Source organism: Carlito syrichta, unplaced genomic scaffold (assembly GCF_000164805.1).
Source record: "Carlito syrichta isolate Samal-C Ts95f unplaced genomic scaffold, Tarsius_syrichta-2.0.1 Scaffold309741, whole genome shotgun sequence".
NCBI classification, from domain to species: Eukaryota; Metazoa; Chordata; class Mammalia; order Primates; family Tarsiidae; genus Carlito; species Carlito syrichta.
This window is the reverse complement of record NW_007253837.1, coordinates 65,880-93,087: the sequence shown is the minus strand read 5'-3', so window position 1 is coordinate 93,087 and position 27,208 is coordinate 65,880.

The following is a 27,208-nucleotide window of genomic DNA, read 5'->3' as shown; positions in this document are numbered from 1 at the left end:
ATTGGGAGCCTGGGTGGAGTACACACTGAAAGGGGTGAGAAGATTTCACTGGTGTACTTGAGTGTCACTAGGTCACTGTCAGGGAAGGGTAAGGAGAGGAACTTGTGTCAGGAACTTGTGTCAGGGACCAACCTGATTTCCCTGGCACACCTGGACAGCTGGGCCTGTGTATGGAGTGGGGTGAGACTGGATGGGCACCAGGACAGGAACTGACATCCTAGAGAAGATAGATGTTCTCAACACGGTGCTCTTCTCAAACACTGATAGTTTAGACAGGGGCAGCAGCTAGATGGGAGTCTGTGCCGTGAGGCCCATGCATGCCCACCATGGCCACTGTGTTCATGGGCTCATTGAGTCAGCTCCCAGGTGACCAGTGGTAGTAGCTGGCTGATGTCAACTGGCTGGACCATTCGGTCTGCTCAATTTTTTAATGCCTCTTCCATGGATACTCTCGTGAGTATTAACACGCAGTTGTGTAGAAGATCTTCACATTCAGGCCCACTCCACGTGTCCATCCTTTTGCATCTATGACCTTCCAGACCCCTGACCAGCTGGCCAGGCCATTCACCACTTTTCATGATTCTCCTTATTGTCTGAGCACAGGCCACTTCTCTTTTGTTATAAAGATGGTGACCAAGAATACTGACAAATCTCTGCCCATTGGGAGGATTTCCTATCACCACACCCTACAAGGCCACCTTGTGAGCCTACAGCATTCATCAAACCTTCGATTTGCACTCACATAGCAAGCCCGCCCTCTGGAAAGCATGCTTAGGCTTTTTCTTCCTGTTGAAGGATCCCCTATGTAGCTGCCACCATAAACAGAAAGAGAATCATACAACAACTGTGAGTGCCATTGGCTTGTGCTCACATTCAGTCCTAGATGTACTGCTTTAAACAAAATTAAAAACAAAAACATGTGAAATAAGCCAGACACATGTGAAAAACATGTGAAATAAGCTGTAGTCCCAGCTACTTGGGAGGCTGAGACAGGCATGTCACTTGAGCCCAGGAGTTCAAGAGAATGGTATACTCTGAATGTGTCTGTGAATAGTTGGTATACTCCAACCTGGACAACATAGTGAGACTCCGTCTCTAAAACTACACACACAAAATGCTTTCTACTTCCTAGTAGACACAAATGTTTGCTGCTTATTACCAAAAAGATAAGGTAAGATTTTCTTCGTAATGAAAACACATAAAATAATTCAAAATCTATGTCCAATGAAGTTACACCTAGAGAACCTCCTGTTTATCTACATATCATCTCTTCAATCTTTTCTTGCCTTTTAAAAGTGGATATTTGTACCTAAAAAGAAATCTGAATCCTGAAAGAACAGTAAGTGCTAGAGTATAATGGAGGAGCTGATACATTTATCTTGTTTATCACTTCTAAAAATCTATATGCTTCACTACTGACTAAAAATTATAGTCAATTAAATTTAAGCACACATATTTGTTCCTAGTTCTAAAAGAAAACAATGAGCTATGGAAACATCTCCAGCATAATCAAACATAAGTTTGCTGAAATGAACCATGTAGAATTTTATAAACAATGTAAGAGCATAGTCGGTGATTTTAATAGTAATCAAATCTTTACAGCTTCTAAAATCTGCTCCTGTAATAGTAGGAGAGTGGATGGAGTATTCAGAACTACAAATGAAAAAGGAGGCCAGGCTCGGTGGCTCAGCTTATAATCCCAGCACTTTGGGAGGCCAAAGCAAGTGGATTGCCTGGGACCGCAGGTTCAAGACCAGCCCAGGCAACTTGGAGAGACGACGTTTCTACAATAAATCAAAAATTAGCCAGGCATGGTAGCACACACCTATAGTTCTGGCTACTTGGAAGACTGAGGCAGAAGGATCGCCAGAGCCCACCAGGTTGATGCTGGGGTGGCTGTGAGTGTGCCACTGCACTCCATGGCAGCGGTGATGGAGTGGAACTCCAACTCAAAAAAAAAAAATAAAAAGGAATGAATTTTCCAACCACCTGGCCATTTACATTGACAATTTGTCAGATTAATCAACAATCCCTTTGGCCAAATAACAACTGAACTATAGAGATATATTCTTTTGGTCTCAATTCTGACATGTCCCACATGCTTCTTAACACCAAAATAAATATGCATCTCTGCAAATATATATGTACGTATTGCAATGGCATGGAAGCCCACATTGAAAATTAACGACTATTTCATTAAGGGTGTCTTTCCTTGTAATCCTCCTTAAGAATTAAAATATTCCTAGAAGGGGTAACATACATTGTCATCTTCTTTCTGAAAATTTGCTTATCAGATCCTTGTTCTCTGTGACACAGGTTGCAAGAAAGGAAGTGAAAACAGTAGAAAGTGATGAAAGTGTCCAAGAAAGGGAAGTAGTGACCTCAAAGACAAACAGTCTCCTGCTTTTGCTAGCTCTGGTGACCAGCACTTGAAATGCTTGCCAATGTGTGAGTTTTAGCACAAGCACAATTTCCAGAGTAAATATTATTTGTTACCACTACCAACCACTCAGAAGATAAAGAAGGACCAAATTCTTGTCTTTGTGACAAATTTGCGCATGCATGAACTTAGAATACACACAGTAAAAGTTTCATTGGTGAAAAGAGGGAATGTCTTTGCTCTCTGCCACCTGCTTTGTTCAGACGCCAAAAAGAACTTTTGATGTGGCATATAAATCCTACAGAATGCTTCCTTGGATTAAATTTACTTCACATGCACACCATGGAAGTGGCAGGTGAATGGGCCTGACTGCTTCTCTATTGCTAGATGTAAACACCACATATCTCTCCTAAGAACTGATCCTTAATTTCTCTCTAAGCAGGAATATTGATGTGGTGATAGTGATTGTTTATCTTTAGGTATAATGGTCACAAGTTGATCAATGATATTAGTCACTGATGACACAATGGATCTTTCCAAGAGATGGAAATAGATACTTGGAGCTGCAGATACAGACTTGCGGTACTAAATGATTCTACTTTATCACTAAGGAGAATGCACCCAATGGAACTTGTACCTTGCAGCAACCATACTTGCAAGCATTACCTTTTTAAGAATAAGTATTCCAAGCTCTAGATTGAGTATTATTTGAGAATTTGGCCAGTTAATGGAAAGATGGCAGGTTTGATTTAAACATTAGTGTAAGGTGTTCAAAAGTCACCATCCCATTATAGCTACTATTCCAGAAAAGTTTAAGTATACATCCTAAGCATGATCTGGAACTTGCTCTGGGAAAAAATGGGTCCCTTATGACAGTTACCCAGACAGAGCTCCCTACCTCAAATTTTGTTCTAACGCCCCCTTATCTTTCTGCCATCAACATTTAAAGACTAAAGAGGTAGTGATTTCTCTTCTAAAACACTATTACTGAAGTATATTTCTTTGGGCCTCACCCTGCCTATGCACCATACTACTGATATGTTTGCTGGTGTGCAGAAAATTCACTTAAAGAGTAAAAGATATTTGGATGCTAACCAATATTTACACTAAAACTGGGTATAAGTCTTTCAAAGATCTTAAAAATTTGCATATGGTTAATCATTTATTTTATTTCTATTAAATTTTCCAAAGGAAATAACCAGAGACTTGTCCAAGGAGTTTGAAACAAGAATTCTTATTGTAGAATTGTTGTATAATTTCAGGAATAAGCAAACAGCCTGAATATACAGCTGTATGAAATTCTTAAATACTTTGTGATAAATCCATACAACAGAATATTTTGCTGTTATTTAAATAGTATTCCCTGAATTGTATCCCATATCTTTAAAATAAATTTTAAAACAATAGTATTAGCTGCATCTAACAAAATAGGAAAATATTTGTGGCATAACATTAAGTTTTAAAAAGCTTAGAATGCAGCATTATGAATATAAATCATAGAAAAGAAAAACTGAAAGGACATACTCAAATCCTAGGAGGTGTTACATGTGAGTGATGGAACTGACAAACATCTGTTATAATCTTCTCTTTGCTTTTCTGTATTTCTCAAAAATAGCCTATGATGAATATGTATCGATTTTGTATTCAGAATAAAGCAATGTCTAAAACATGAAGTGAATTGGAAAGTGCAGTTGTCAGTGGCTGATAACTCTGAAGTCTACCAGCTCTCTCCAGGAGAGCAGAGGATTGCAAATCAAGGTGCATTTACTGACTTAGTAACCTGTTGGAGGAAATGTGTGCTGTTGCTAACACATTGTGCTCTTAACAAAGTCTCTTAAATGATTGCAAACAGACTTTTTTTTTCTTCACAAAGTTGTGGATTAACATTTAATGTTGCTGATGAGTTGAACTAAAGAGCATTGAACTCATAGAAGTAGGAAGTAGAATATTGGCTACCAGAGACTGGGGGCGGGGAGAGATGGCGAGAGATTGGTCAGCAAAGGCAAGGCTACGGTGAGATAAGAGAAATAAGCTCTGGTGGTCTATTGCATAGTAAGATGACTAGACTTAGCAATAATGCATATTTCAAAATAGCTACAAGAAATTTTTGAACATTCAAAACATCACAATGATCAATGTTTAAGGTGATATATATTATTTACCCTGATTTGATTATTATACAGTCTATACATGTATCAGAACTTTATATTGTACCCCATAACTGTGTACAATGATTGTGTGTCAATTACAAGTTGAAAAATGTTGGTCAAGCAATTCCTAAAAGAACTAAAATTGGCCTTCCATATGATCTAGCAATACCTCTGCTGGGAATATACCTGGAGGAACATAAATCATTCTACCAAAAAGACACCTGCACACACATGTTTTTAGCTGCCCTACTTACAATAGCAAAAATATGGAACCAACTCTATTGCCCATCAAAAGTGGACTGGATAAAAAAAGTACATATACATGATGGAGTATTCTGCAGCCATAAAGCAGAGCAAAATCATGGAATTTGCAGTAAATTGGATGGAGCTGGAGGCCACAATACTTAGTGATCCGTCACAGAAATAAAGAAGTGAATACTGAATGTTCTCACTCATAAGTGAGACCTGAACATTAATCACATTAGCAAAAGAGAGGAATTGACAGTTGCTGGACACTGTCAGGGGAGGAAGAGGGGACACATAACAACACAAAGGGTACCTGATCGTAAACCAAGGAAAGTGAAAACCAGTTGGTACCTGATCATAAACCAAGGAAAATGAAAACTTCACCTGCCCACAGGCTACTTGTGTAGCTAATCCTGATTGTACCTCACATCTCTATAATAAAATCTGTTTGAAAAATGTTAGCCAAGGGATAAAATGTAGACAATAACACTCAGAATTTCTGGGAGTAGGAACACAGATTGACAATTCCTTTGACCCCATGCAAGGATTGACTTTTCCTCTGCTCCCCTCCTCAGATTGCCCACTTCTGCAGACACTCTAGATGCCTATGCCCTGTTGACTAGGATTAGAACGTGATATGCAGCAGAGAAGTCCCAATGCCCAGCTCTAACTATAATCAGAGCCAACACCAATTTCTGTACACCAGTGACAGCCAGGAAATGAGACCTATCAAACTCGATGTAGAATAAATATTTCTCAGAATTCAAACAGCCAAAGTAGAAAATATAAACAACAGGAGACAACAGAAAAGAGCAAAAGACAATTCTAGACTAGGCAGCAGGGCACTGAGGTCATTAAACTGAACTGAGGTGAAGTCAACTTAGATCCAGAAGGCCTTTGGACATGGGACCCAGGTCTCTACTTCCTTGTCTACAAGATGGAGATGACAGTTGATTCTCATGGTTTCATGGCAGTTATGTTCTAAAGTTGCTGCAAACACTGAATTTGTGAATATTGACCCATTGCTTCCATGGGAAATATAGGGTGAGTTTCCTGCAAACCTCTGGCCACAACACTTTCTTCAACTGTTAATACATAAGCTTGTTTTATGTGTGTTTCTGTTTACAGACATCATATTTAATATACAGCATATTGTTGATTTACTGACATTGAAGTCACAGCTACCAGCACTATAACTCCTGCCTGAAGGAAACTTACCTAGCACACGTATTTTTTTCCATAAGGCATGTCACAACCTCTTGCACTAGGATCACAAGACAGCACTTCAGCACTACCCTTGGGAGTCCATTTTAAACAGCAGAATCACCAACAAAAAGCACAAAAGTGTGGAAAACATAGCTCTAAATAGACTGCAGAAAAGATGCCTGCTCACAGTATAAGCTGGAATAAGATGACAGAACTGTTCCATCTCAGTTGGGAAGCTGTGCATCAGGCAACTCAAAATTCTCACTGCTCTGCATATATTCAGGATTGACTGTGAAAGTACCACCAGCATTGATTTGGGGGTTACAAATAAATTTTTGCAAATATGTACATTTAAAAATACAGAAGCAGTGAATAGAGAGGATTGACTGTAATAACAGTCCCTCCCTCAACAAGTTGTTGTGGAGATAAATGAAAACATCTGTGTCAAGTGTTAACCACAGCATTTGGTACATACCAAATAGGCACTAAACAAATTAACTGTTTTTGCAAAATAGTCGAGACCACTATTAAGGTTGTAAGCATATAATATGCATAGCCCCACATATTGTAAATGGATACTCTAGAAAAAAGACTATAAAAATAGCCTAATATTAAAATTACCTGATAAATAGGTACTATTTTTTGCCACAACTTTTTTCAAATCTACTTAAAAAAAAAAAAAAATGAAGCTACCTGCATGTTTTCCATATTCCATAGCAGTTAGTTTAGTTAAAATCAAGACCCCTGGGAGACTTGGAAATAGATGGGGGGGGGGCAATTTTTTTGCAATAAAAACTTCCCCCACATCCTCCAATCGCTAACAGAAGCAATTAACCCTTACTTAGAAGTAAATCGTGATGTTTCCTCCATAAAATATTAATAGGACTCAGTAAATGGCATTACAGTATAATTTTTTTAAACTTTAAAGCCACCTTGTTTGGCATTTATTTTTACTTTGTTGTAATAGTAAACACAAGGGATCCCCTTTATTTAGCATAGAATTTCCTTGCCAGAAAGTAACTATTTGATGATTATGCAAGAAACTATAAACACAATTTCCTGAGAGATTTTTCTAGAAAGAAATTTACCTGCCTGAACCAAATTAACTGAGATGATTTAAAAACTCAACTTTCTTCCTAATATGACGATGTGGCATGTTCTAACTCATCCTTCACAACTCACTACAGTTGTGAAGGAGTTTAAAACTTTGCTAAACTTTTTTTTGTTTGTTTTAAGTTATTTATAACACTTATAAGTAATTACCTATAGTATCTGTAACATCTCTCTTAATCATCCCAACACCAAAATTCACCTTTTCTGCTTTCCTGGTTTCTGTTATGGGATCACCACTCTTGCATTTGCTCAGCCTTGTAATCGTGGGTTCGTTGCCACACGTTGAACTCATGTAATTACTTCATCCTAACAAAACTACATTTACAGGGCTCATTATATCCAACCCCATCTCTCCATTCCCATTACCCTTGTCCTAACTGAGACAATTCTCATTGCCTAAGCCAAAGCAACTGCTCTTTAAACACCCTTCCATCATCTCCTCTATCAAATTATCCTCTGCAGGGCTACCAAATTATTATTAATTAGTCAGAGTCTCACTCTGTCACCCAGGCTGGTCTTGAGCTCTTAGGCTTAGGTAGTCCTCTCGCTTCACCTCCCAAAGTGCTGAGATGACAGGCATGAGCCACCATACCCAGCTCCCCATTATAAAGAACTGTTCTATTCACATTCCTGCTCGAAATTATTCAATGACTCCCCGTTGCCTACAGAATAAAGTGCTACCTCTTCTCTGCTTAGAAGCAAGACTCTTCATGTGCCTGTCTCCAGTCCTGTACAGATACATCTCTTATCACTGCCTTTCAAGAAGCCTGGGCCAGGCCAGAGCAACCTCTTGCAGCTTCCCATCCTTGCATCCAGAAGCCATGACTTTGTCCCTAGATTGCGACATTCCTTCCTCTTGCGTGTTCCTTTGCCCTAACTCTTGGGTGCACCACTGCTGAAGTTCATTTCAGGCCCAACTCAAATGCCACTCCCTCCATGATACCTTTTCGAATTCAGGCTCCTCCGGCAGTTGACCTTCTTCATGAGGTCACAGTGCTCCCTCTGAGCCACACTCCACAGCCTTGCTTTGTGGTGACACAGATATTTCAGTCTGGATCCTTCAACAGGATGAATGGGGATGTTTGTCTGTATTGTGGAAGGGAATTAGGAACTGAAACACTCAAGAGGAGTGAAATTTGAGGCAGAAAGATATCAAATATATCCCAAGGTCATTCTATGGAGGAAAAACAGAAGGCCTTTTCTTCAGTAGTCACTTCCCAACCTATGTTTCTTCAGGTAACTATTTTCTACAAGAGCCTGAAGAAAAATGTCCTCCGCTTTTTAAAAGACATTTATGTCATCAATAGGAGAGGGCTAATTTAGATTAAATGGAAGATTGTGTTTCGACTCTAAAAATATCACAGTTCCAGAACTACAGCATCTCTGATGAAAAGGTTTATGGGTAAGCACACAGTGTGGGGAAAAGATCACCTTCATTCCGGAAAGGAAACATTAGATGGCTGCAAGATGGAGACCCGAAATGCCTCCAGGCAAGGTGATCCAGTGCATGTTGAAGAACTGAAACTCCAACTGCTGCCTGGTGGGCAACCTCTTATGTGGAAAACAATAAGATGTGAGAAGGATTTAAAGAGGGAGCCCATGTGTTTGGGAGGTTGCCTTGGTTCATTTGGTGCTGTTGTGTGAGAATATCTGAGACTGGGTAACTTATAATACACAGAAATTTATTGGCTTATGATCCTAAAGGCTAGGAAGTTCAAGGTTGAGGGGCAGACATCTGGAGAGGTCCTTTGCTTTACCATCCCATGGTGGAAAAGCAATGAGAGGGCAAAAGAGCAAGAGATTGAACTGGAAGCCTCAAACCCCTTTTATAATTGATATTAACCTATTCATGAGGGTGGGGCCCTCATGAACTAAACACCTCCCATGAGGCCTCACCTCCCAACACCATTGCACTAGGGATTAAGTTTCCAACACATGCTTTTCGAGGAACACAAACCATCACAGAGGTGTTTTTTTTTTTCTTCATTTTTGGCTAATGGCTTTAGGAAAGAGTCATATTCAGAGACAGAACAAATTATAAAAGATAAACTTTTTAATGTATCACTTATTAGGTTACAGAAATTAATTCCTCGTTCTGTTTTTTAAAAATCTCCTAGACTTAGCTAGAGATAGAAATAGAGAGATATAGAAAACCACCGTGGCAATGATCATTATTTTTGAGTAGTGGGATCACTGCTTTTGTTTGTTTGCATGCGTGTTTGTCTGGCTATAGATTTTTATTTTTTTTATAACAATGTTAGCTTCTAGGACAGTGGCTCTCAATCCTGACTGCCCCCTGTAATTAACTCAGAAGCTTTCTTAAAAATGTCTAGGTCCCACTCCCAGGGATTCTGTTCAGTCTGTGGTAGGACCCAAGTGTCAATATTTTTTAAAGTTCCTCTAACAAACAGGTTGAGTTGAAGACTCAGTGCTAGGAGTCCTTTTTTTCCCTATCCGGCCGCTTTACTCTATCCTAAGTAAGAAAATTGCTCAGATTCTAGAGATGGTGACAAGGAAGTAAATATGCTTCCTACTTTTTTCCCTCCAGCTGGCATTAGGGGTTTTTACCCCACTTAAGTGCAAATCCCCAGACTTGTGTGTGTACAATAGTGCAAGTCAAACAGGGCAGCGCTTCAGTTTGCTTTGGTTCTAGGACAGAGTAACCAGCCTAATGGAAGCAGAGACCACCAAGGGGTCTTGCCCAGCTTCCTGCTGTCTTCATTAATGTTTGTAGCTAAAGCCTCCACTTGAAAAAAGGTATTTCTTCACAGTTTGTAATGCCCTTTATTCCCTGGGATTCTTCTTGGTCACCAAGGAGGAAATGAAGTAGATGAATCAAAATAAAGGATTCAGGAATTTGTGTCCTTTAATCAAAAACCATTTATTATCAATTCAGTTAAAACTTGACTTTTCACAAACATGTATTGCTTATGTAATAAGAAATAAATTTGAGGTCAAAGAAAAGTACTACTTATTTGGGGAATGATTCATACAGCTCATTTCAGTTACTCAGCAGATGATTCAGGGGAAATTTGCCATTCTTGGATTATTGTTGGCCCCATGGTTTACTTGACTGTTTTCTATTAGGCAGATTTAATAAAGATGATATCCAAAAACAAATGATGAGGAGACCAAAAAGTTTCAGTACTACTGGTAGAATCTGTAGTAATAAACCAATAGGCACAAAGGATGGGATCAGAGGAAGGCAAGAAACTATGTGCTTCAGTCATAAGTAAAATATGGAAATCCGAGTTCTGACCTGCCAAATAATCTTTCCCCAAACAGTGACTCTATAGAAGGCAGAGCCTGTCACTTAAACACTAAGCCAAAAATGGCCTACTGCTGTTTTGATACTAAAGGTCCAAATAATATAAGAAAACCTCAAGGGTTATCTGAAGTTTTTATTTACCTAGAATCGAGTCACCAGAAATTGCTTAAAATAAGTGGACATGAGCTTAGAGTAGGAAATTGTCATGTATTCTAAGAGTCCAATGTTTCTGACCTATATACATATAGGATGCTTCTGTGGCTTCTTTCAGTTATTCATAGTCTCCAGGCTGACACATTTTTCTCCACATAATTTCTCAGAAATCTGTTAGCTTTATTTTCATGTTCAAAAATAATAATGGAAATAATATTATCATTGATTAAGCAGCAGTATACATCTGGCACAGTCTTAAACACTTTCCAGTTATTATTTCAACTACTTATACAACAGCTTTGTGAAGCAGGTGCCTTTGTTTTAAAGATGAAACTCAGAGAGGCCAATGATTTGCCTGAGGTCAAAAATGAAAACGATAACCAGACCTATGTAGCTCTAATAAACAAATATTAACTTTACTTATTAATTAAAATAGCTGAAGCATTTCCTTTGGATTAAATTAATGAATCCCATCTTCTCTCTCATACTAGAATTATAATCTAAATAAAACTAAAAAGTAACCCAAAGTCTTCTCAACAAATCAAAAGTTCACAAAATAATAGCAAAATCGTTTTAACTTTTTTTCAGAAATAAAACCAAGACTCAGAGAAAATGCAACTTTCCCCAATGTCACACAGACTATGCATGTCAAATAATATGCAAATTTTAATTTTCCCAACAGCCCTATGAGATAAATATTAATATCCCTACTGTAGAGGTTCCAGAAAAGTTAGATAAACTCTTCCTAAGTTCATAGAACTATTAAGTGTTGGAGTTTGAATTCAAATCTATCATTATTTGACTGTAGTATTTGAATTATCAACTGCCGTGCTAGTATGTCTTTCAAGTAGTCAATGACAGAACAGTTACTAGAATTTGTAAAAAGAGGATGAGCATGGTGGTTCAGTCCTGTAGTCCTAGAACTTTGGAAGGTTGAGGTGAGAGGTTTGCTTATGCCCAGGAGTTGGCAACATAGTGAGACCTTGTCGCTACAAAAAAAAAACAACCCCAAAATTAGCCAGGTATGGCGACTGAAACCTGTAGTTCCCACTACTCGGGAGGCTGCAACAGGAGGATCACCTGAGTCCAGGAGGTTCAGGCTGCAGTGAGCTGTGATCATGCCACCGCACTCCAGACTGGGTCACAGAATAAGACTCCAACTCAAAACAAACAAACAAACAAAAAGAATTAATGGAGGGATAATTTTCATACAAAATCATGGTTTTGTATATGCAAAAGATGACACATTTAGGGAACAACATTTCTCTTCTCTCCACAGTCACACAAGGTAGCCTTATGTGTGTGACGGGAGGATCAGGGGCCACAGTGAATTTCACCAAAGGCAACCAACCACCCTGCAAGATGTTCCTGAAATGAGATAAATTAGGTGCATGGAGAAAAAAACATATTGCTCAATAGATTTCATCATACACTTTCGAAAGCTAAGATCCAAAGATTAAAGTAGTAAACACATTCAAATGAACAGGTAGAAACTTTAGGGCTTTGAGTAACTACAATCTCTCACCTTTCACCGGCATCCAGAAGTGAAGTGGCCAGGAAGAAGTAAAGGGACATATTGCTGTTGCTGAAGTTGTTCAATATTGTTGTTGTCGTGGAGGTATTTCTTATTATTTTTAAAACTCCTCACCATAAGTCCTAACTTCGCATCATTGATAGGTTCTTGAAAACTGACTTTAAGTAGTGGAAAACTGCCGGTGGGGAGGGGAAACGGGACTGGCAGTAGTGAGAAACTACCAGGGGAGCTGGGGGACACCTCATCAACAAGGGTACCTGCATAATGAACATTTGTATACCTAACCCTGAATTGCACCCCACATCTTTAAAATAAAAAATTTAAAAAAGAAGCCGGGCTCGGTGGCTCAGCATGTAATCCTGCGCTTTGGGAGGCTGAGGTGAGTGGATTGCCTGAGCCCGTGGGTTCGAGACCCGCCTGGGCAACTTGGCGAGACCTCATCTCCACAATAAAACAAAAATTAGCCGGGCGTGGTAGCATGCCTTTAGTTCCAGTTACTGCGGTGGCCGGGAGCGGCCACTGCACTCCAGTCTGGGTGACAGAGTGAGACTCCAACTCAAAAAAAAAAAAAAGAAAGAAAACTGACTTCAAGTGAAACAAAATTAATTTTTTCCATAGGCTATTTGATATAAACAAGAGTTAAATACCTACGCCATATTTCTGATCACAAAAACATCACTGAACTTCTAAAGATCCAAAACATTCCTAATATTTACCATAGAAATAAATGGGAGGCGTACATATGCTTAAGAAAGATTAATGAAAATAAGTAAGATAACTATTTGCCCAATTTTTGATGAATCAGCGAGTGATGACAGTCATCATGGTAGCAGGTTAAATCAAGGAATAAATGTTTGCAAAGCAAAATGTCAGGTGCGTCTCCTTCTACCAGGCAGTTCAAAAACAATCACAAATACGGTGGGCTCACAGAGTGCTTTTGTACCACCTCGTTTATTGTTGTGCATCTGTACGATTATTGTAGACTTTATGTATTTTTATTTTACAATAATTTGTATTGATTCACTCATTCATTTTCCAACCTGTTTATTGCAGTGCTGGGTTACAGGTAGCAGAAGTCTGTCCTGACAACTCAGGGAATCAGGCAGGAACCAACCTGCACAGGACATCATCCCATGACGGGGGATACTCTCACACACCGACTCACTCACTGGGACCCTGTCGACATCCAGTTTACCTAGCATGCACATCTTTGGGATGTGGGAAGAAACTGGAGAACCTGGAGCAAATCTATTCAGAAATAGAACATGCAAACTCCACACAGACAGTGGCCCTGCCAGGAATCAGATTTCTCTTTCTCATCAACGTTATAACAAAATCATGTTGAATGAAACAACATTATTTGAAGATGTGCTGTCTGTGAAGAGTGCTGATTAACTGTAGACAAAATATAAAACACTGTGTTTTTCATCAATTTTTATTTTAAAAATAGAGCTCTCATCCCAAATGAGGTTTTGGTCCAATTCTTCGAAGATTCAAATGAATGCACTTAAGAAACATATATCAAAAGAAGCAGGCTTAGCTGTCAGCCCTGAGAGTATCTGAATGCCAACAATAAGCAATTTGGATGTGGATTCAAAGGAAATTCATAATGTTGAGAGAAAATAGCTCTGCAATAATGCAAGGAAGCTCTAAAACCTACTTCTGAGAATTTCTTTGTTTTTTGACATAAAATGAAATAAGGATTTGATGAAATTTTATGACTTAGGATATTGAAAAAAAAAAAGAAATTCAGACTCAATAGGCCTTCCATTTTCCTTCTAGACTAAGCTGATTGCTTTTGCTTGTGTAATTTTTTTTTTAATTCTAGAGTTTTTGTTTTTAAAAAACTATTATATGGTAAAAATAAAAACTTTTAGTAGCTCTTCACTTCATGCTCATTTGCTGATTTTTTTATATCTGTTCATTCTCTCACTGCTCTGACTTCATCCAACTTCACTATATTGCAAATTCTCCAAAATGTAAGAGTAGAAAAATAGTAAAACTTGTCCCTGATTCAAAGTCCTTTGTGAAAAATGATATTTAAAAATATCAAGTAATTGGTAAGTAGAAATGAAAGGTGAGGCCAGGCATGGTGGCTCATGGCTGTAATCTCAGCACTTTGGGAGGCCAAGGTGAGAGGATTGCTTGAACCCAGGAGTTCAAGACCAGCCTAGGCAATATAGCAAGACTTCCTCTCTACAAAATTTTTTTAAAAAAGAAAATTAGTTGGGCGTAGTGGCACGCAATGTAGTCCCAGCTACTTGGAAGACTGAGGCAGAAGGATTGCCTAACCCAGGAGGTCGAGGCTGCGGTGAGCCATAATCATGCCACTGCACTCAAGCCTTTGTGACAGAGACTCTGACTCAAAAAAAAAAAAGAAAAAAGAGGAAATGAAATATGATAACTTTTATTACCTGCAAGATATTATGTATCTCCTAAACATAAAAGTATAGCTAACATGACTCGAGTTAATTTAAAAATGTTAGGCAACCCATTCCAATTCTCCATTACCCAATCTCACAGCTGAATCAATATATCTTTAATACCAAGTACAGATGAAAAATTCAAAGAGCTATTTACTTGGGTGTCTAAACAAAAGGACAAAACAGAAATTCCTCCTTCCCTAATACTATTCCTCACATAAAAGAATTTTGTGACCTGGAGACTCTTCCTCAGTATAAATATAACTGAAAACACATAGGAAGTTATTCTTCTACCTTCTTGGATTGGTGGCTGGTGATGGGGTTGGTTGATCCACTTGTTCTCTGGGGGAAGTATTAGTATCGAATTGAACTCAAACACCCTGCACAAGTCAGATGTGCAAGAAAGAAGCTCCACTGCCCAGCCTCTGCTGTACACCTGCTTATGATGCTCCCTTCTTCCTTCTTCCACACCCTCAGGCTCCTGTCCATCAAAGCCAGACTAGCCTTCCAGGGGTCTTTGTCCCCTAAGGTAGAAAGCCTTCCTGTATGCTTGGGAAGAAAAGATTTGGCGATGGTGCAAATCAAAATATTTCTCTAACCTGTAGAGAATTATTTGTTATCTACTCTGCAAAGCACACTTGTTTATAAACCCTGGACTTCTCTCTTTTTAATTGTGGGGGAGAAAATATATGATAATCCTTTATATCAAGAGCTCCATACACAGTGTTACACTTTCATCTTCTTCAGCTCCCAAACTTAGATAATTATTCAGCTAACTTTTATATCTATTTATCTGCAAGATATGTAATGATCTCTTTTGTTTCATTAGTCAATTTATAATTCAAGAGCTGGGCTCGGTGGCTCAGCCTGTAATCCCAGCACTTTGGGAGGCTAAGGTGAGTGGATTGCCTGAGCCCGCGGGTTCGAGACCCGCCTGGGCAACTTGGTGTGACCTCATCTCTACAATAAATCAAAAAATTAGCCAGGTGTGGTAGTGCGCACCTGTAGTTCCAGCTACTAGGAAGGCTGAGGCGGAAGGATTGCCGGAGCCCAGCGGGTCGAGGCTGCAGAGACCGGGAGTGGCCACTGCACTCCAGTCTGGGCGACAGAGTGAGACTCCAACTTAAAAAAAAAAAAAAAATTTATAATTCAAGATATAGCTTTAATGTATCCAATGTATTTTGTATTTTTAAAACTGTATAAAGTGTCTACTAGGTTCTGTTTGTCTCCAAGACCAGATATTGGTGACTATAACTATATTTTGTATTGATATGACCACACTAACATAAGCAATGAAATATAATAACCAGAATGCTTTCTATTACCCCTAAAAGGAGAGGAAAAGCGAAAGTTTTCAGTATTATAATAAGAAGGCTAAAACAGCAAAAAGGGATGTTTGTTTAATTTACCTCTGAGTTTTGTGGCAAAAGTAAATAAACCATATTAAGTTAGACTGCTACTGGTCACAATAGTTGGTCATTAAAAGTAAAGGAGAGTTGAAGTGGAGAATAAATTTCAGAACAAAATATGTTAAGGAAATGTAGGTGGGTGGAAATATTTAAGAGATGTCACTTTTCGCTAGGGTATTGTCATAGGGAAGGGAAATCAAGAACAATAAATTCCAAATCACACTAGGATTAGAGATTTTTCTATTTGAAAAATTTGTAATTCACGATATAGTTTTATAATTCAGGATATAGCTTTTTATAGTTAGAGATTTTTCAATTTGAATGCCTTTTTGTCTTCTTGATATCTTAACTGACCTTAAATGCCACATTCTTGTTGTTTCTTGGAAAAATTTTGCTAACTACTTTTTCCATTCACAAATTTGATTTGTTAAAATAATTCATATTGAAAGAACTACAAAAAAATCAAGAGCAGTATTGTTCCCCATTCATTCTTTATTTCCTCCCTCTTATTATCTCTTCCCTGACTTTTTTTCTTCTTTTCCCTTCAATTGCCATGTTCTAGTTAATCATGAGAAAACAACATATTTCATGCTTTAATTCACTTCCATGCAGTAATCGTATTTCTGAAAATTAAGTAATTCAGTGAAAGAGAGAAATTACAACCCAAACAAGCCAAACAAGTAAAATAAGTGACTAAAATCATAGTCAATTTTAGATTTTTTTTTTTTTTTTTTCAACCTAAGGAACTAGAGAAAAAGTAATTTTGGGGGTGTCTCATTTGTCCATTTGCAAAATAACTTGTAGTATCTTGTGAGTTTCTGTTATCAAAAAGTCATAATAGACAGAAATATGTATATAGTACTTGCCACTTACAATACAAATAACTCTGCTTGAATCTCAGAAATATCCAGTGAGGCAGGTGTTCTCATTCTCCCATTAAAAAGATGTGCAGACTGGGGCTACAGAGATCATGAATCTTCAAGGGTCATGCAATTAGGAAGGGCTGGCCAGTGCTGAGATCCACTTTTGATTCTACAACCTAGATTCAATTTACATACCGCACTGCTTCCAAGGAATGGCTATTAATCACCAAATCTTCCCATGTTATTGAAGGATTACCATCTACTTTTTAGCCCACTATGCTGTGGGAAGTGCATGAAAGATGTGGCATCTGAAAGAAACAGAAGACGATGGTAGGTGTTCCAGCTTGGGCTGCCTGAACAAAATGCCACAGACTGAATGGCTAAAACAACAGACATTCATTTTCTCACAATTCCAGAGACTGCAAAGTTCAAGATCAAGGTACAACAGGGGTGAATTTCTGGTGAGGACCCTCCTCCTGGCTTGCAAATGGCTACCTCTCGGTGTATCCACACATGGTGGAAAGAAAGAAAACTCTGATCTTTCTTCCTCTTGTTATAAAGACAGTAATCCCATCATGGGAGTTCTACTCTCATCACCTCCCAAAGGCCTTTCTTCCTAATGCTATTACTTTAGGGATTGGGGCTTCAACATATGAATTTTGACAGGAACAAAAACATTTAGCCCATAATAGTAGGTCTGATGCAAATGTATCTGCATGCTAAATTACAAAGCAAAATAATTACTGGAATTATATAATTTTAAGGTGATCTCAGAAATCATCTGGCCCAATTTCTGTCTTTACAGAAGACAAATGGGGGAAAAAAAATTGAACAATCTGCTCAGCGATGCTCAAGTTATCATTTGTGTTTGGTTCTCTCCCATTTTACCACTACAACTCCTACCTAAACTAATTACCTTCTCTCCCTATGAAATCCTTCAGTTTCCGGCAAGCTGACTTACACCTTCACCAATCCACTAAATTGTCTACTTAGCCAAACCCATTATTTAAAATATGCGTAAAAACCAATGAGATGTGGATTTCTCTAGAAACCATTCCCTGAGCCCCTAGACAAATAAAGCCAAGATTGTGCTCAGGATCTGGTCACTCCTGAAGGGTAAGATTAACTCAAACTCCCTTACTATAGACCACAAAAACTCTGTCCCATGCCCTCCCCAATTTCAAGCTATCTTTGAAGTCCAGGAGCACTTATGCTCTCCTCTGCTCAAGCTCCAGTTTCCTTCTGCCACCAAATTAGCTCAGTTAAAGGAATTTCTCACAGAGCTGTTACTCTGGACTGGATCAGCTCAGGCCTAGGATGCAGATTTCTTCTTCAATTTCCACTAAATACAGCCCTGCACAAGCATTTGTGTAATAGAATATGAAAGACAAGAGGGATTTACTTTGCAACTTGAGCGAGAGCTTAATATTAACTGTCGGTTTATCTGCAACAGGCCATAGCTGCTGGTAGAAGTCAGGCTTGGACCTAGGGCCCTGGGTTCACCCCTCCTATCTTCTTTCATTCTCTTCCCCTAGCACCCAGCTCAACTCCCAAGTGCAGCTAGTCAGTTCATTCTCCCACTGGGAAGTTAGCCATCACTTCTTCTTTTTTTTTTTTTTTTTGAGTTGGAGTCTCACTCTGTCGCCCAGACCGGAGTGCAGTGGCCGCTCCCGGCCACCGCAGCCTCGACCTGCTGGGCCCCGGCGATCCTTCCGCCTCAGCCTTCCGAGTAGCCGGAATTACAGGCCTGCACTACCACGCCCGGCTGATTTTTTGATTTATTGTAGAGATGAGGTCTCAATGCCCAGGTGGGTCTCGAACCCGCGGGCTCAGTCAATCCACTCACCTCGGCCTCCCAAAGGCGTGGGATTACAGGCTGAGCCACTGAGCCCGGCTGATTCTTAGTCTAAATTGTGGTTAGCCAACCTGAGCCTGCCATTTTCTTTCTTCTACGTACCGCCAGGCCAGCACCAGCTATCCAATTCCATTGTCCTTGTATGTTCTACTTCCTCCATACCTTTCAAATGACAACGATATCACACAGCAACACACCCCCTTCCATTTGTATTCCATTATCACTTACCACGTGTGAGCGTCTCGGCCCTGGCACACCACAGAATGTCGGGGGCACTGTCACCTCCCTACACCAGGGCTGGCTCTTCATTGCCAGCCAGCAGGCAGTGTCCCATTCTTACTGTCTCCTTCTAGGATCTCCTGGGACCAGCTGCCTTAAGTCAGGTTTCCTAGGAGCATAAACGGAGACCAAATGTATATGAATGCAATTTATGAAAGGATAACCCTTCAGGAAAAAACTTGGAAGAAGTGGGAGAGAAGTAACACAAGGAAAGGAAACGGAGCAGAGCAAAGCTGTCATCTCAGGACAAATCTAAACCTAGCCTGAAGTCAGAAGGGTTGAGTGTCCTGGATTATAGATTCCACTCAGAGCCATTCCACCTTTGAGGAAAGAGGGTTGAGGTTTGCACCCGATATCAGTCATACCCCACTCCTGGGAATATTGAGTCTGGAGCAACATGGATATCAATACAATTTGTCAATGTTTCTTGCCTGCAAATCCTACAGGATTGTTGTAACACTCAAAAACACGGGCACACAGATATGAGAGTACTCTTTATTTTTTTTTTTTTTAATTTTTTGTAGAAATGAGGTCCCTCTACGTTACCCAGGCTGGTCTTGAACCCCTGGGTTCAAACGATCCTCCCACCTTATCCTCCCACACTGGTGGGGTTGCAGGCATAAGCCACAACTCTCCACGGAGGGTACTCTTACAACTAGAAATGTCATTAAAATTTAATATTTGCTATCCTCAATCATGTTTTGCTGTTGAAAATCTACTTTTTTTCTAAGAGTTCAAAAATTATTAGCATATTCATTTTATTATAAACTTTTCATTGAAATGCAGCTTTGCAGAACTTGAATTTTTTATTATTCTGTTGATATGATGCTCTATCATATGAATGAAAATAAGAAAGAGAATCATTATGTATATTCTGCATATAAAAATAAAAGACTGAATTCCAATTGCAAACATAAATAATTTTTAACCCTTAATATTAAAATTTAATTTTAAATCCAGGCAAACATAACTTTATTTTCTCTGAATAAATTAATAATCCAACTTCAACTTATTAACTATTGAATAGACCCTGTGTGAGTTATCATTAATATAATTTCTTACATTTTTACTGGAGATAAATAAACAGAATTATTTTCAATTGGACAAACATGACAGATAATACAAATCACAACATCATAACACCTATCAAAAAAGTAATATCTTTTGTTAAAAGTTGACAGGTGTGCATTTGAAGACTCAGTCCTACATCTGAAAAGGTGTTCTGTTCCAAAGTATAACCTTAAAAAAGGATGCCTCTTTTTAAAATTTTTCTTTTATTCTTTCTTAAGCAGTAAATCATTTCATAATATGGTTTATTTTACTATTAGTTTTAGTGGTTGCTTTGTACCAATGACAAAGACTGTACACACACACACACACACACACACACACACACAATTTTTAATATCAGCAAAAATGACAGAGTAAGGATCTTCAAAAACTCTCTCCCTCATAAAAACAAAAACGTATAAGAAAACTGGGGGAAAAAATTGGTCAGAATTAGCTTTCTTAGAACATTAAAAACTAATCAAAGACTTGCAGCAACCCAGGTAGTGCTTATTCAAAAAATAGCCGAGTAAGAAAAGCAAGCTATGTGGTGGTTTAAATCACTCTATTTCGATCTCCCCTTTCCTAGTTCCACAGTAGCCTTCAAAAACCTAGAGCCCATGAGAACAATGAGTACCAACAGCACAGCAGCCACTGGAGGGGCAGAAAAGGATTAGATCTCTTTCAAAGCCCCATTCTAAAGAGCTATCATCTTTTAATCTGTCCAGTGGTTCCCTGGAAGACCCCACTCATAAGACCTTCTTTATTTGACCTATCTTATAGCTGACGCAGTGTGAGAAGCCTTTTCCCCACAGCATTTGTATAAGACTGCAGCTGCCTGAGATGATAGATAACAGCTAAGACAAACAATAAGCTAACCAAAAAGCTTTAAAAAAGAAAAGCTGGGAAATGGGATGTTTATAGATGCTTTGATCAACTGTGACGTATTCCTGGGAAGCTCAAAGGTCATGAGAGTGCACAGAGTTGTGCCTATGCTCAGGAAAGACCTGAGAAGGACCTAAGCCCTTATGTCTGGCTGACTGTCAGTCTCTGCCTAAGTAGGAAGTGAAGGCTGAAAAAGAGTTGTCAACTACCTGGCTATGTGTTGAAGGCTGGCCCCTATACACAGAACCCCTTGGCAAAAACTGGGAGACTTACTGGCTTCAGGTATTTAAGAAAATCTCTGTTCAATCATTAGCTGACCACCAAGATATCTGAGCAGAGACCATATATTAATGACCACATATGACAAAGAATGCAGACTTTCAGAATTAGATGAGAAGGTCACTAAACAAACCCAGGGAAGGAGGCGAATCTAATTTCCAGAGTTGCCACATTGCGTTATTTTGAATGTTCAGTTTTCAATAACAAAAATAATACAGTTAAAAAAAAACAAACAAGAAAGTATGCCCCATACATAGGAGGCAAAAGTGGTCGATAGAAACTGTCCCTGAGGAAGCCTAGGTATTGACCTTATTAACAAAGATTTTAAATTACCTATTTTAAATATGTTTAAAGAACTACAGGAAACTATGTTTAAAGAACTGAAGAAAAGTGTGGAAATGATGTCTCACCAAAGGAAAAATAAAAATAAAGAGATTAAAATTATTTTAAAAAACAAATAGAAATTCTGGAGTTAGACTGAAAAGAATAATGGACTATAGAAGCTTAACAGCAGATCTGAGCAGGCAAAAGAAATCAGTGAACTTGAAGGTAAGTCAATTGACGGTAACCAGTCTGATGAACAGTAAGAAAAAAAATGAAGGAAAATGAGCAGAGCCTCAGAGAGCTGCAGGATGCCATGAAGTATACCAATATATGCAAAACAGAGTCCCAGAAGAAGAGAAAAAGACAGAAGAAATATTTGAATAAGCAATAGTTTTAAAATTCCTAAATTTGGTGGGAGACAACACTACACATCCAAGAAAATCAACTCTGAGTAGGACACAAATAACATTAGCAGGGAATTAACTTGTTAGAGATTTAATGTTCGATTTTGTAGCTGTGTACTCTAAGGAATTCTACTTTATAATTTGGTTACTTGAGTCTTTTTGCCTTTGTCATCTCATTCTATGGGAATAAATTATATTCTGATAGTGTATGTGGACAGGGAAAGTGCATAAAAAAGAAGTATGTCTGATTCAAAATCTAAGATGGTGAGGATATGGGGAGCAGGCATTTAGAAAAGAATAGAAAACGACACCAGTCTTCAAAGGCAATATGTTATTAAAACATAAAAGTAAATTAAAGCATAAATATGCATACACATGCCATAATTAGTTATTTAGGCTGTCTGTACTTAAGTTGAAGTGTTTTAAATAATATATAAATAAGTTTATGGATGATATCTTGCATTCTTATCATTGCTGCTGCAAAGACTATAGTCATGACCTAAAAGTCCAACATTTTGTCTTAAGTTTTAAAAGTCTCTATATTAGGATGTTTAATTTTGGTGGGAGTAAGTTTTAAATAACATAAAATTGGAAATCTTTACATTCCTCAGAATAAATGCTATTTTGAAGAAGTTTTATGAATCTTACACAATTTAAGACAAGAGTGCAGAACCAAAAATCATAAATTGTCTCAGAAATTTGTGATTAAAAATGGAATAATTAAAACAAGTCAATTTTTTGAAGTTGCAAAGAATATTTACAGGAGGTGAGTCATTCATTTTTAGCTTTTGCTAATTAATCTTGACTTTGCATTCCCACCAAAATGAAAAGTGAGAAGAATAGTCTGGAAAATAATTTTTGGTTGCTTTTTAACTTTATATTTTAAAAGATCTTCAAACTTACAATTTACAAGAATGGTATCATGATGTCTGTATATCTTTCACTCAGTCTCCAACTATAAACACTCTCTATCTCTTCTGTCTCTCTCTTTCTCTCATAAATATGATTTTATTCTGAACTAACTGAGAGTAAGTTGCAAACATGATGTCGTAATTATTTTGGTGGGTATTTTCTAAAATTCAATAGCACTATTCTTTATAACATTGCCATTTCTGTCATGAAATTGATACATTGCTACAGTCTAATCCACAGATTCAACTCATATTTTGTCCAGTTTCTCAATAATTCCCTTTATGGAAAAAATATTTTTTCTATACGTATGAAATTCAGGTTCATGTGTTATATTTAGTTGTCAACTCTTTGATCTCCTGAAATTTAAAAGTATTCCTCAGTCTTTTGTTTCCTTCCTTGAACTTTCAATTTGGGGTGAGCACAGATCAGTATTTTATAGAATATTTCTTAATTTTGATTAATATGTTGGAAAAAACTTTTTAAAAAACTAACAGCAAAAGGAAGCTTTAAAATCATTTTTAAAAAATCAGAACTATCTCTTTATCCTGTATTTCACCTCTGTGCAACGGTTTACACAAGATAGAACACCCCCACCCTGGAGAGAGAAAACAGGACAGAAAGAGAGAGAGAAGAGAGGAGAGAAAAGGAAGATGAGAAGAAAAAGTTAACAAGAGCATTTTCAAAACAAAAGAAGTAACTTTCTTACAGCCACAACCTTTTGCTTCAAATCTCATACATTTTAAATCCTAAATACAATTCAGTGAAAATAAATAGTAGTTATGTATAAATAGGCTACTCTAGTAAGAGCTCAGTACATCTAAGTATGCTTATTTCTTTCCAAACTTGAAATTCTAGCTTCATCTTTGCATGTTGCATAGCCTAGAGCATTTACAAAACCAAACTATGAACGTTTGTCTCTCAGTTTTCCCCCATAGATCAGCTTTCACCTTGATGGAACTCACGTTCCTCTCCTTCGTTATCGTCTGATTTCCAACTGGTTGTCTCAGCAGTTTAACTGTGGGCATCTCGATTGTTTCATTACTGGAATTGTCATTTTATTATTTTACTTTGTTACTTATTTCTCAATAAAGTAATTCAGCCAACAGGGAAATATCTCTTGTATGCAATAAGTAGGCTTTTATAATTATAAATATTATTTTCAGGAGGAAATTTTCTGTTATATATTTGTGGTGTCAGACTCAAACTTTTCAAAACTACACAAACCTAGGAATCCATTTGCAGCGGTGACATCAAGAGTCATACGACACTATTTCTAAAAATGATACAATTATTTGATCAACATGGCAATGATTCATTAGGCTCTCACTTTTTTACGAATCCTGTTGTTCGTAACATGTTACTCACTGATTTTGGTTTACCAAGGTTTCGTAGAAATCTCTAAAGTATTAGCTCTGAATTAGATGGAAATTTTATAAGTCAGAATCCTATTTTAGTTAACTAAAAGGATATATACTTTAATTACTTTGCATTTCTATCATTACTCATGTATATTCTTTTTTTCTATACTACTTTATTATGCAATCTCATATGCCAAAAAGATGGAATAATATAGCAGGCAAGAACTTTAAAAGTGATTGTATCCAATATCCTCATTTGAAAGGCAATTGAGAGGGAGTCAGAAAACTGTGTCCAGATTTGCTGACACTAGGTCTACAATCCTTGCTGCTATACTACACAAAAAGGAACTTGCAAATCTTCTTAAAGATGATATGTTTTATGCACAAAGAAAGCATTGGCAAAGATCATGCTTTTTATATCCTTGACAGACTACAGGAACATCCTCTACTTGAGAAGGCAAAGCTGCTTACGATGAGTGCATTTGGGGAAAGCTGAGGTGACAGCCAATCAGTCAAGGACATCACAGCCAGATCACTCTCTTACAGAGGCAGATTGTGGATAAGCCCTGGTCCCACTAGCCTTCTGTAGCCTCACCCCTAAATAATATTTAACAAGTATTTCATGAGTATTCATGGGAAGGGAAAGCAAAATAATACCTGCCCACAAGTCTCCATCCAGCCTTGCAATATTTGAGACCATTTCCTGTATCAGGGTGCAAAAATAGAGTTGGGATGCAATTTTATCCAGCTATTGATGCAATTTCAAGAAGACTTTCTGTCAGGGACTTTAACCACATAAACAAATGCAATGGATATTTAAAAACTCATCTGAAAATTTAAAAGGAAGGGGAAAGGAATGAAAGAAAGTACAGGATTGGAATGCAAATATAAAGTAAAGCAACCAGATGAATAGTGGAAAATGTAACCAAATAAGCTGCAGTTTTGTGCGTGTGATTGCAGTTTGTTAAAGCAATTGTTTTACTAACTGATGGGACTTGCCTTTGCTGAACTGAAGTAACCAGACTGTGTCCTTTTGCATCATACAACATGACATATAAGGAAACACATTTATTATTTAAACATAAGAAACATTCATTCAGCAAATTCATGTTCAGTTAATATTTATTGAAGACTTCCTATTATTGAACACTCTACTTGGCCCTTTCATATGTGACTTTATTTAATTCTCATAATCATTTAAATAAATATGATTTCTATTTCTTTAAATCATGTGCTAATTGCTGCAAAGGTGCTACAAGTTAGAGTTGGGAGAAAGGATGAATGATTTTAAAAATTTACACATGCAACTACATGTGCTTTTGTATTGACTTTCTATTTATTACTATATGATAAATTAACTTAAGACTTAATGACTTAAGAGCCAGAGTATGCTTCTCCTACAGAATAAACCAAGATGAGAGAGTTTCCTCAGCACTCAGAGAGGAAGAGGACTAACAGCATGCCCCAAGACTCATCAAAGAAGTAATAATAACCACATAGTGCAAAGAAGAGAAAAACCCATTGACCTGGACAGGAACTAGCCAGATTCTTGCCTGGATCACCATAGATTACTGGCAACCTCTGGACACAGCCTATGAGGAGGTGAGTGAGGGAAATTCAGAAGTTCTGTACTCCTGTTGTGAACTTGAAGGATCTCCAGTCCCTGATGGAAAACTGCCTTCACAGCTGTGCACTGCCAAAGACCATGTGAAGTGGTACAGGGAAACAACAACAAAAAAGCCCTGAGCAGCTCCAGCTGCCAGATCTCAGGAACTCAGTCTTTGAAAGGGGCTACTTTCTAGCCAGCCTGGGAGGAGATGGTCCCCAAAGGAAAATTCCTTGTCAGCAGACAGTTCCTGGCTGGGCCTGGCTACCCTGGAGAATACCTGAGGCCCTGAGGATGGCTGCACTTTGACATTTGTTGACATTTGAAAGGCAAACTGCCTAAAGCTAAGAAGCTGAGTAAGGTTCATTGTCATAGCAAACTCTCACTCCCCATATAAACCCTTTTGTATCTGTCCTGCACAAAGCATTACCCTAATGGCCTGGGACTCCTTCTTAATCTCCACTGGGGTAAACAAGAGTGCACACTTGTGGGGTGCTTAAGCTTTCCACCTCACATGCCCCTCAAAGGTTCAAAACAGGCAGAGAATATAGGTAATCCCAAGAAACCTACTTCCTGTCTAGGTTGGCTAGGCACTTCCTTAGAGCAACACAGGTCAGGCAGAAAGTCCACAGCCACCATCAATGCTGACTTTCTACCACAAGTGCCACCTCCTGGCTGAAGGTCAACAGCAGAGCCCATCATATTTGACATAATCAACTTTAGGAAAGGCCTGATTCCACACCCCAGCTAATACCACTTTCCAAACCATTGTGGACCAGGACACTGTGAGCCAGTGTAGGTACCCTAAACAGAACTGTCACAGATGGAAATTGAGAAACACCACACCAAGGTTATCTATAATCAAGGGAACTCTACAGAGCCTACATCACCCCCCTGCCAACTTCAAATAAGAAGAAATAGTCTGCCCAAATGGCAATATGAAAACAATAATTCTGACAATATGAAAAACAGAGTTCTCCAATACCCCCAAAAGATCACACCAACTTTTCAACAATGGACCCTAATCAAAATGAAATATTTGAAATTCCAGAAATAGAATTCAACAGGTTGATTATATAATTGAACAATCTTCCTAATCAAAGAAGCAAAAGACCTTTACAACACAAACTACAAAACACTGCTCAGAGAAATCAAAGATGACACAAACTAATGGAAAAATTTTCCATGCACATAGATTGGAAGAATCAACATTGTTAATATGTCCATCCTACCCAAGGCAATCTACAGATTTAACACAATATCCATTAAATAACCAGCAGCTTTCTTCTCAGATCTGGAAACAGCAATATGGAAACATAAACAACCATGAATAACCAAAACAATCCTCAGCAAAAAAAAAAAAAAACCAGGAGTCATCATGCTCCCAGACTTTAAGCTTTATTATAATGCTACAATAATCAAAACAGCCTGGTATTGGTGCCAATTTTACAGAAGCTATTCCACAAGCTATCCCATATTTATGGATTGAAGAGGAGGGAATTTTCCCTAACTTG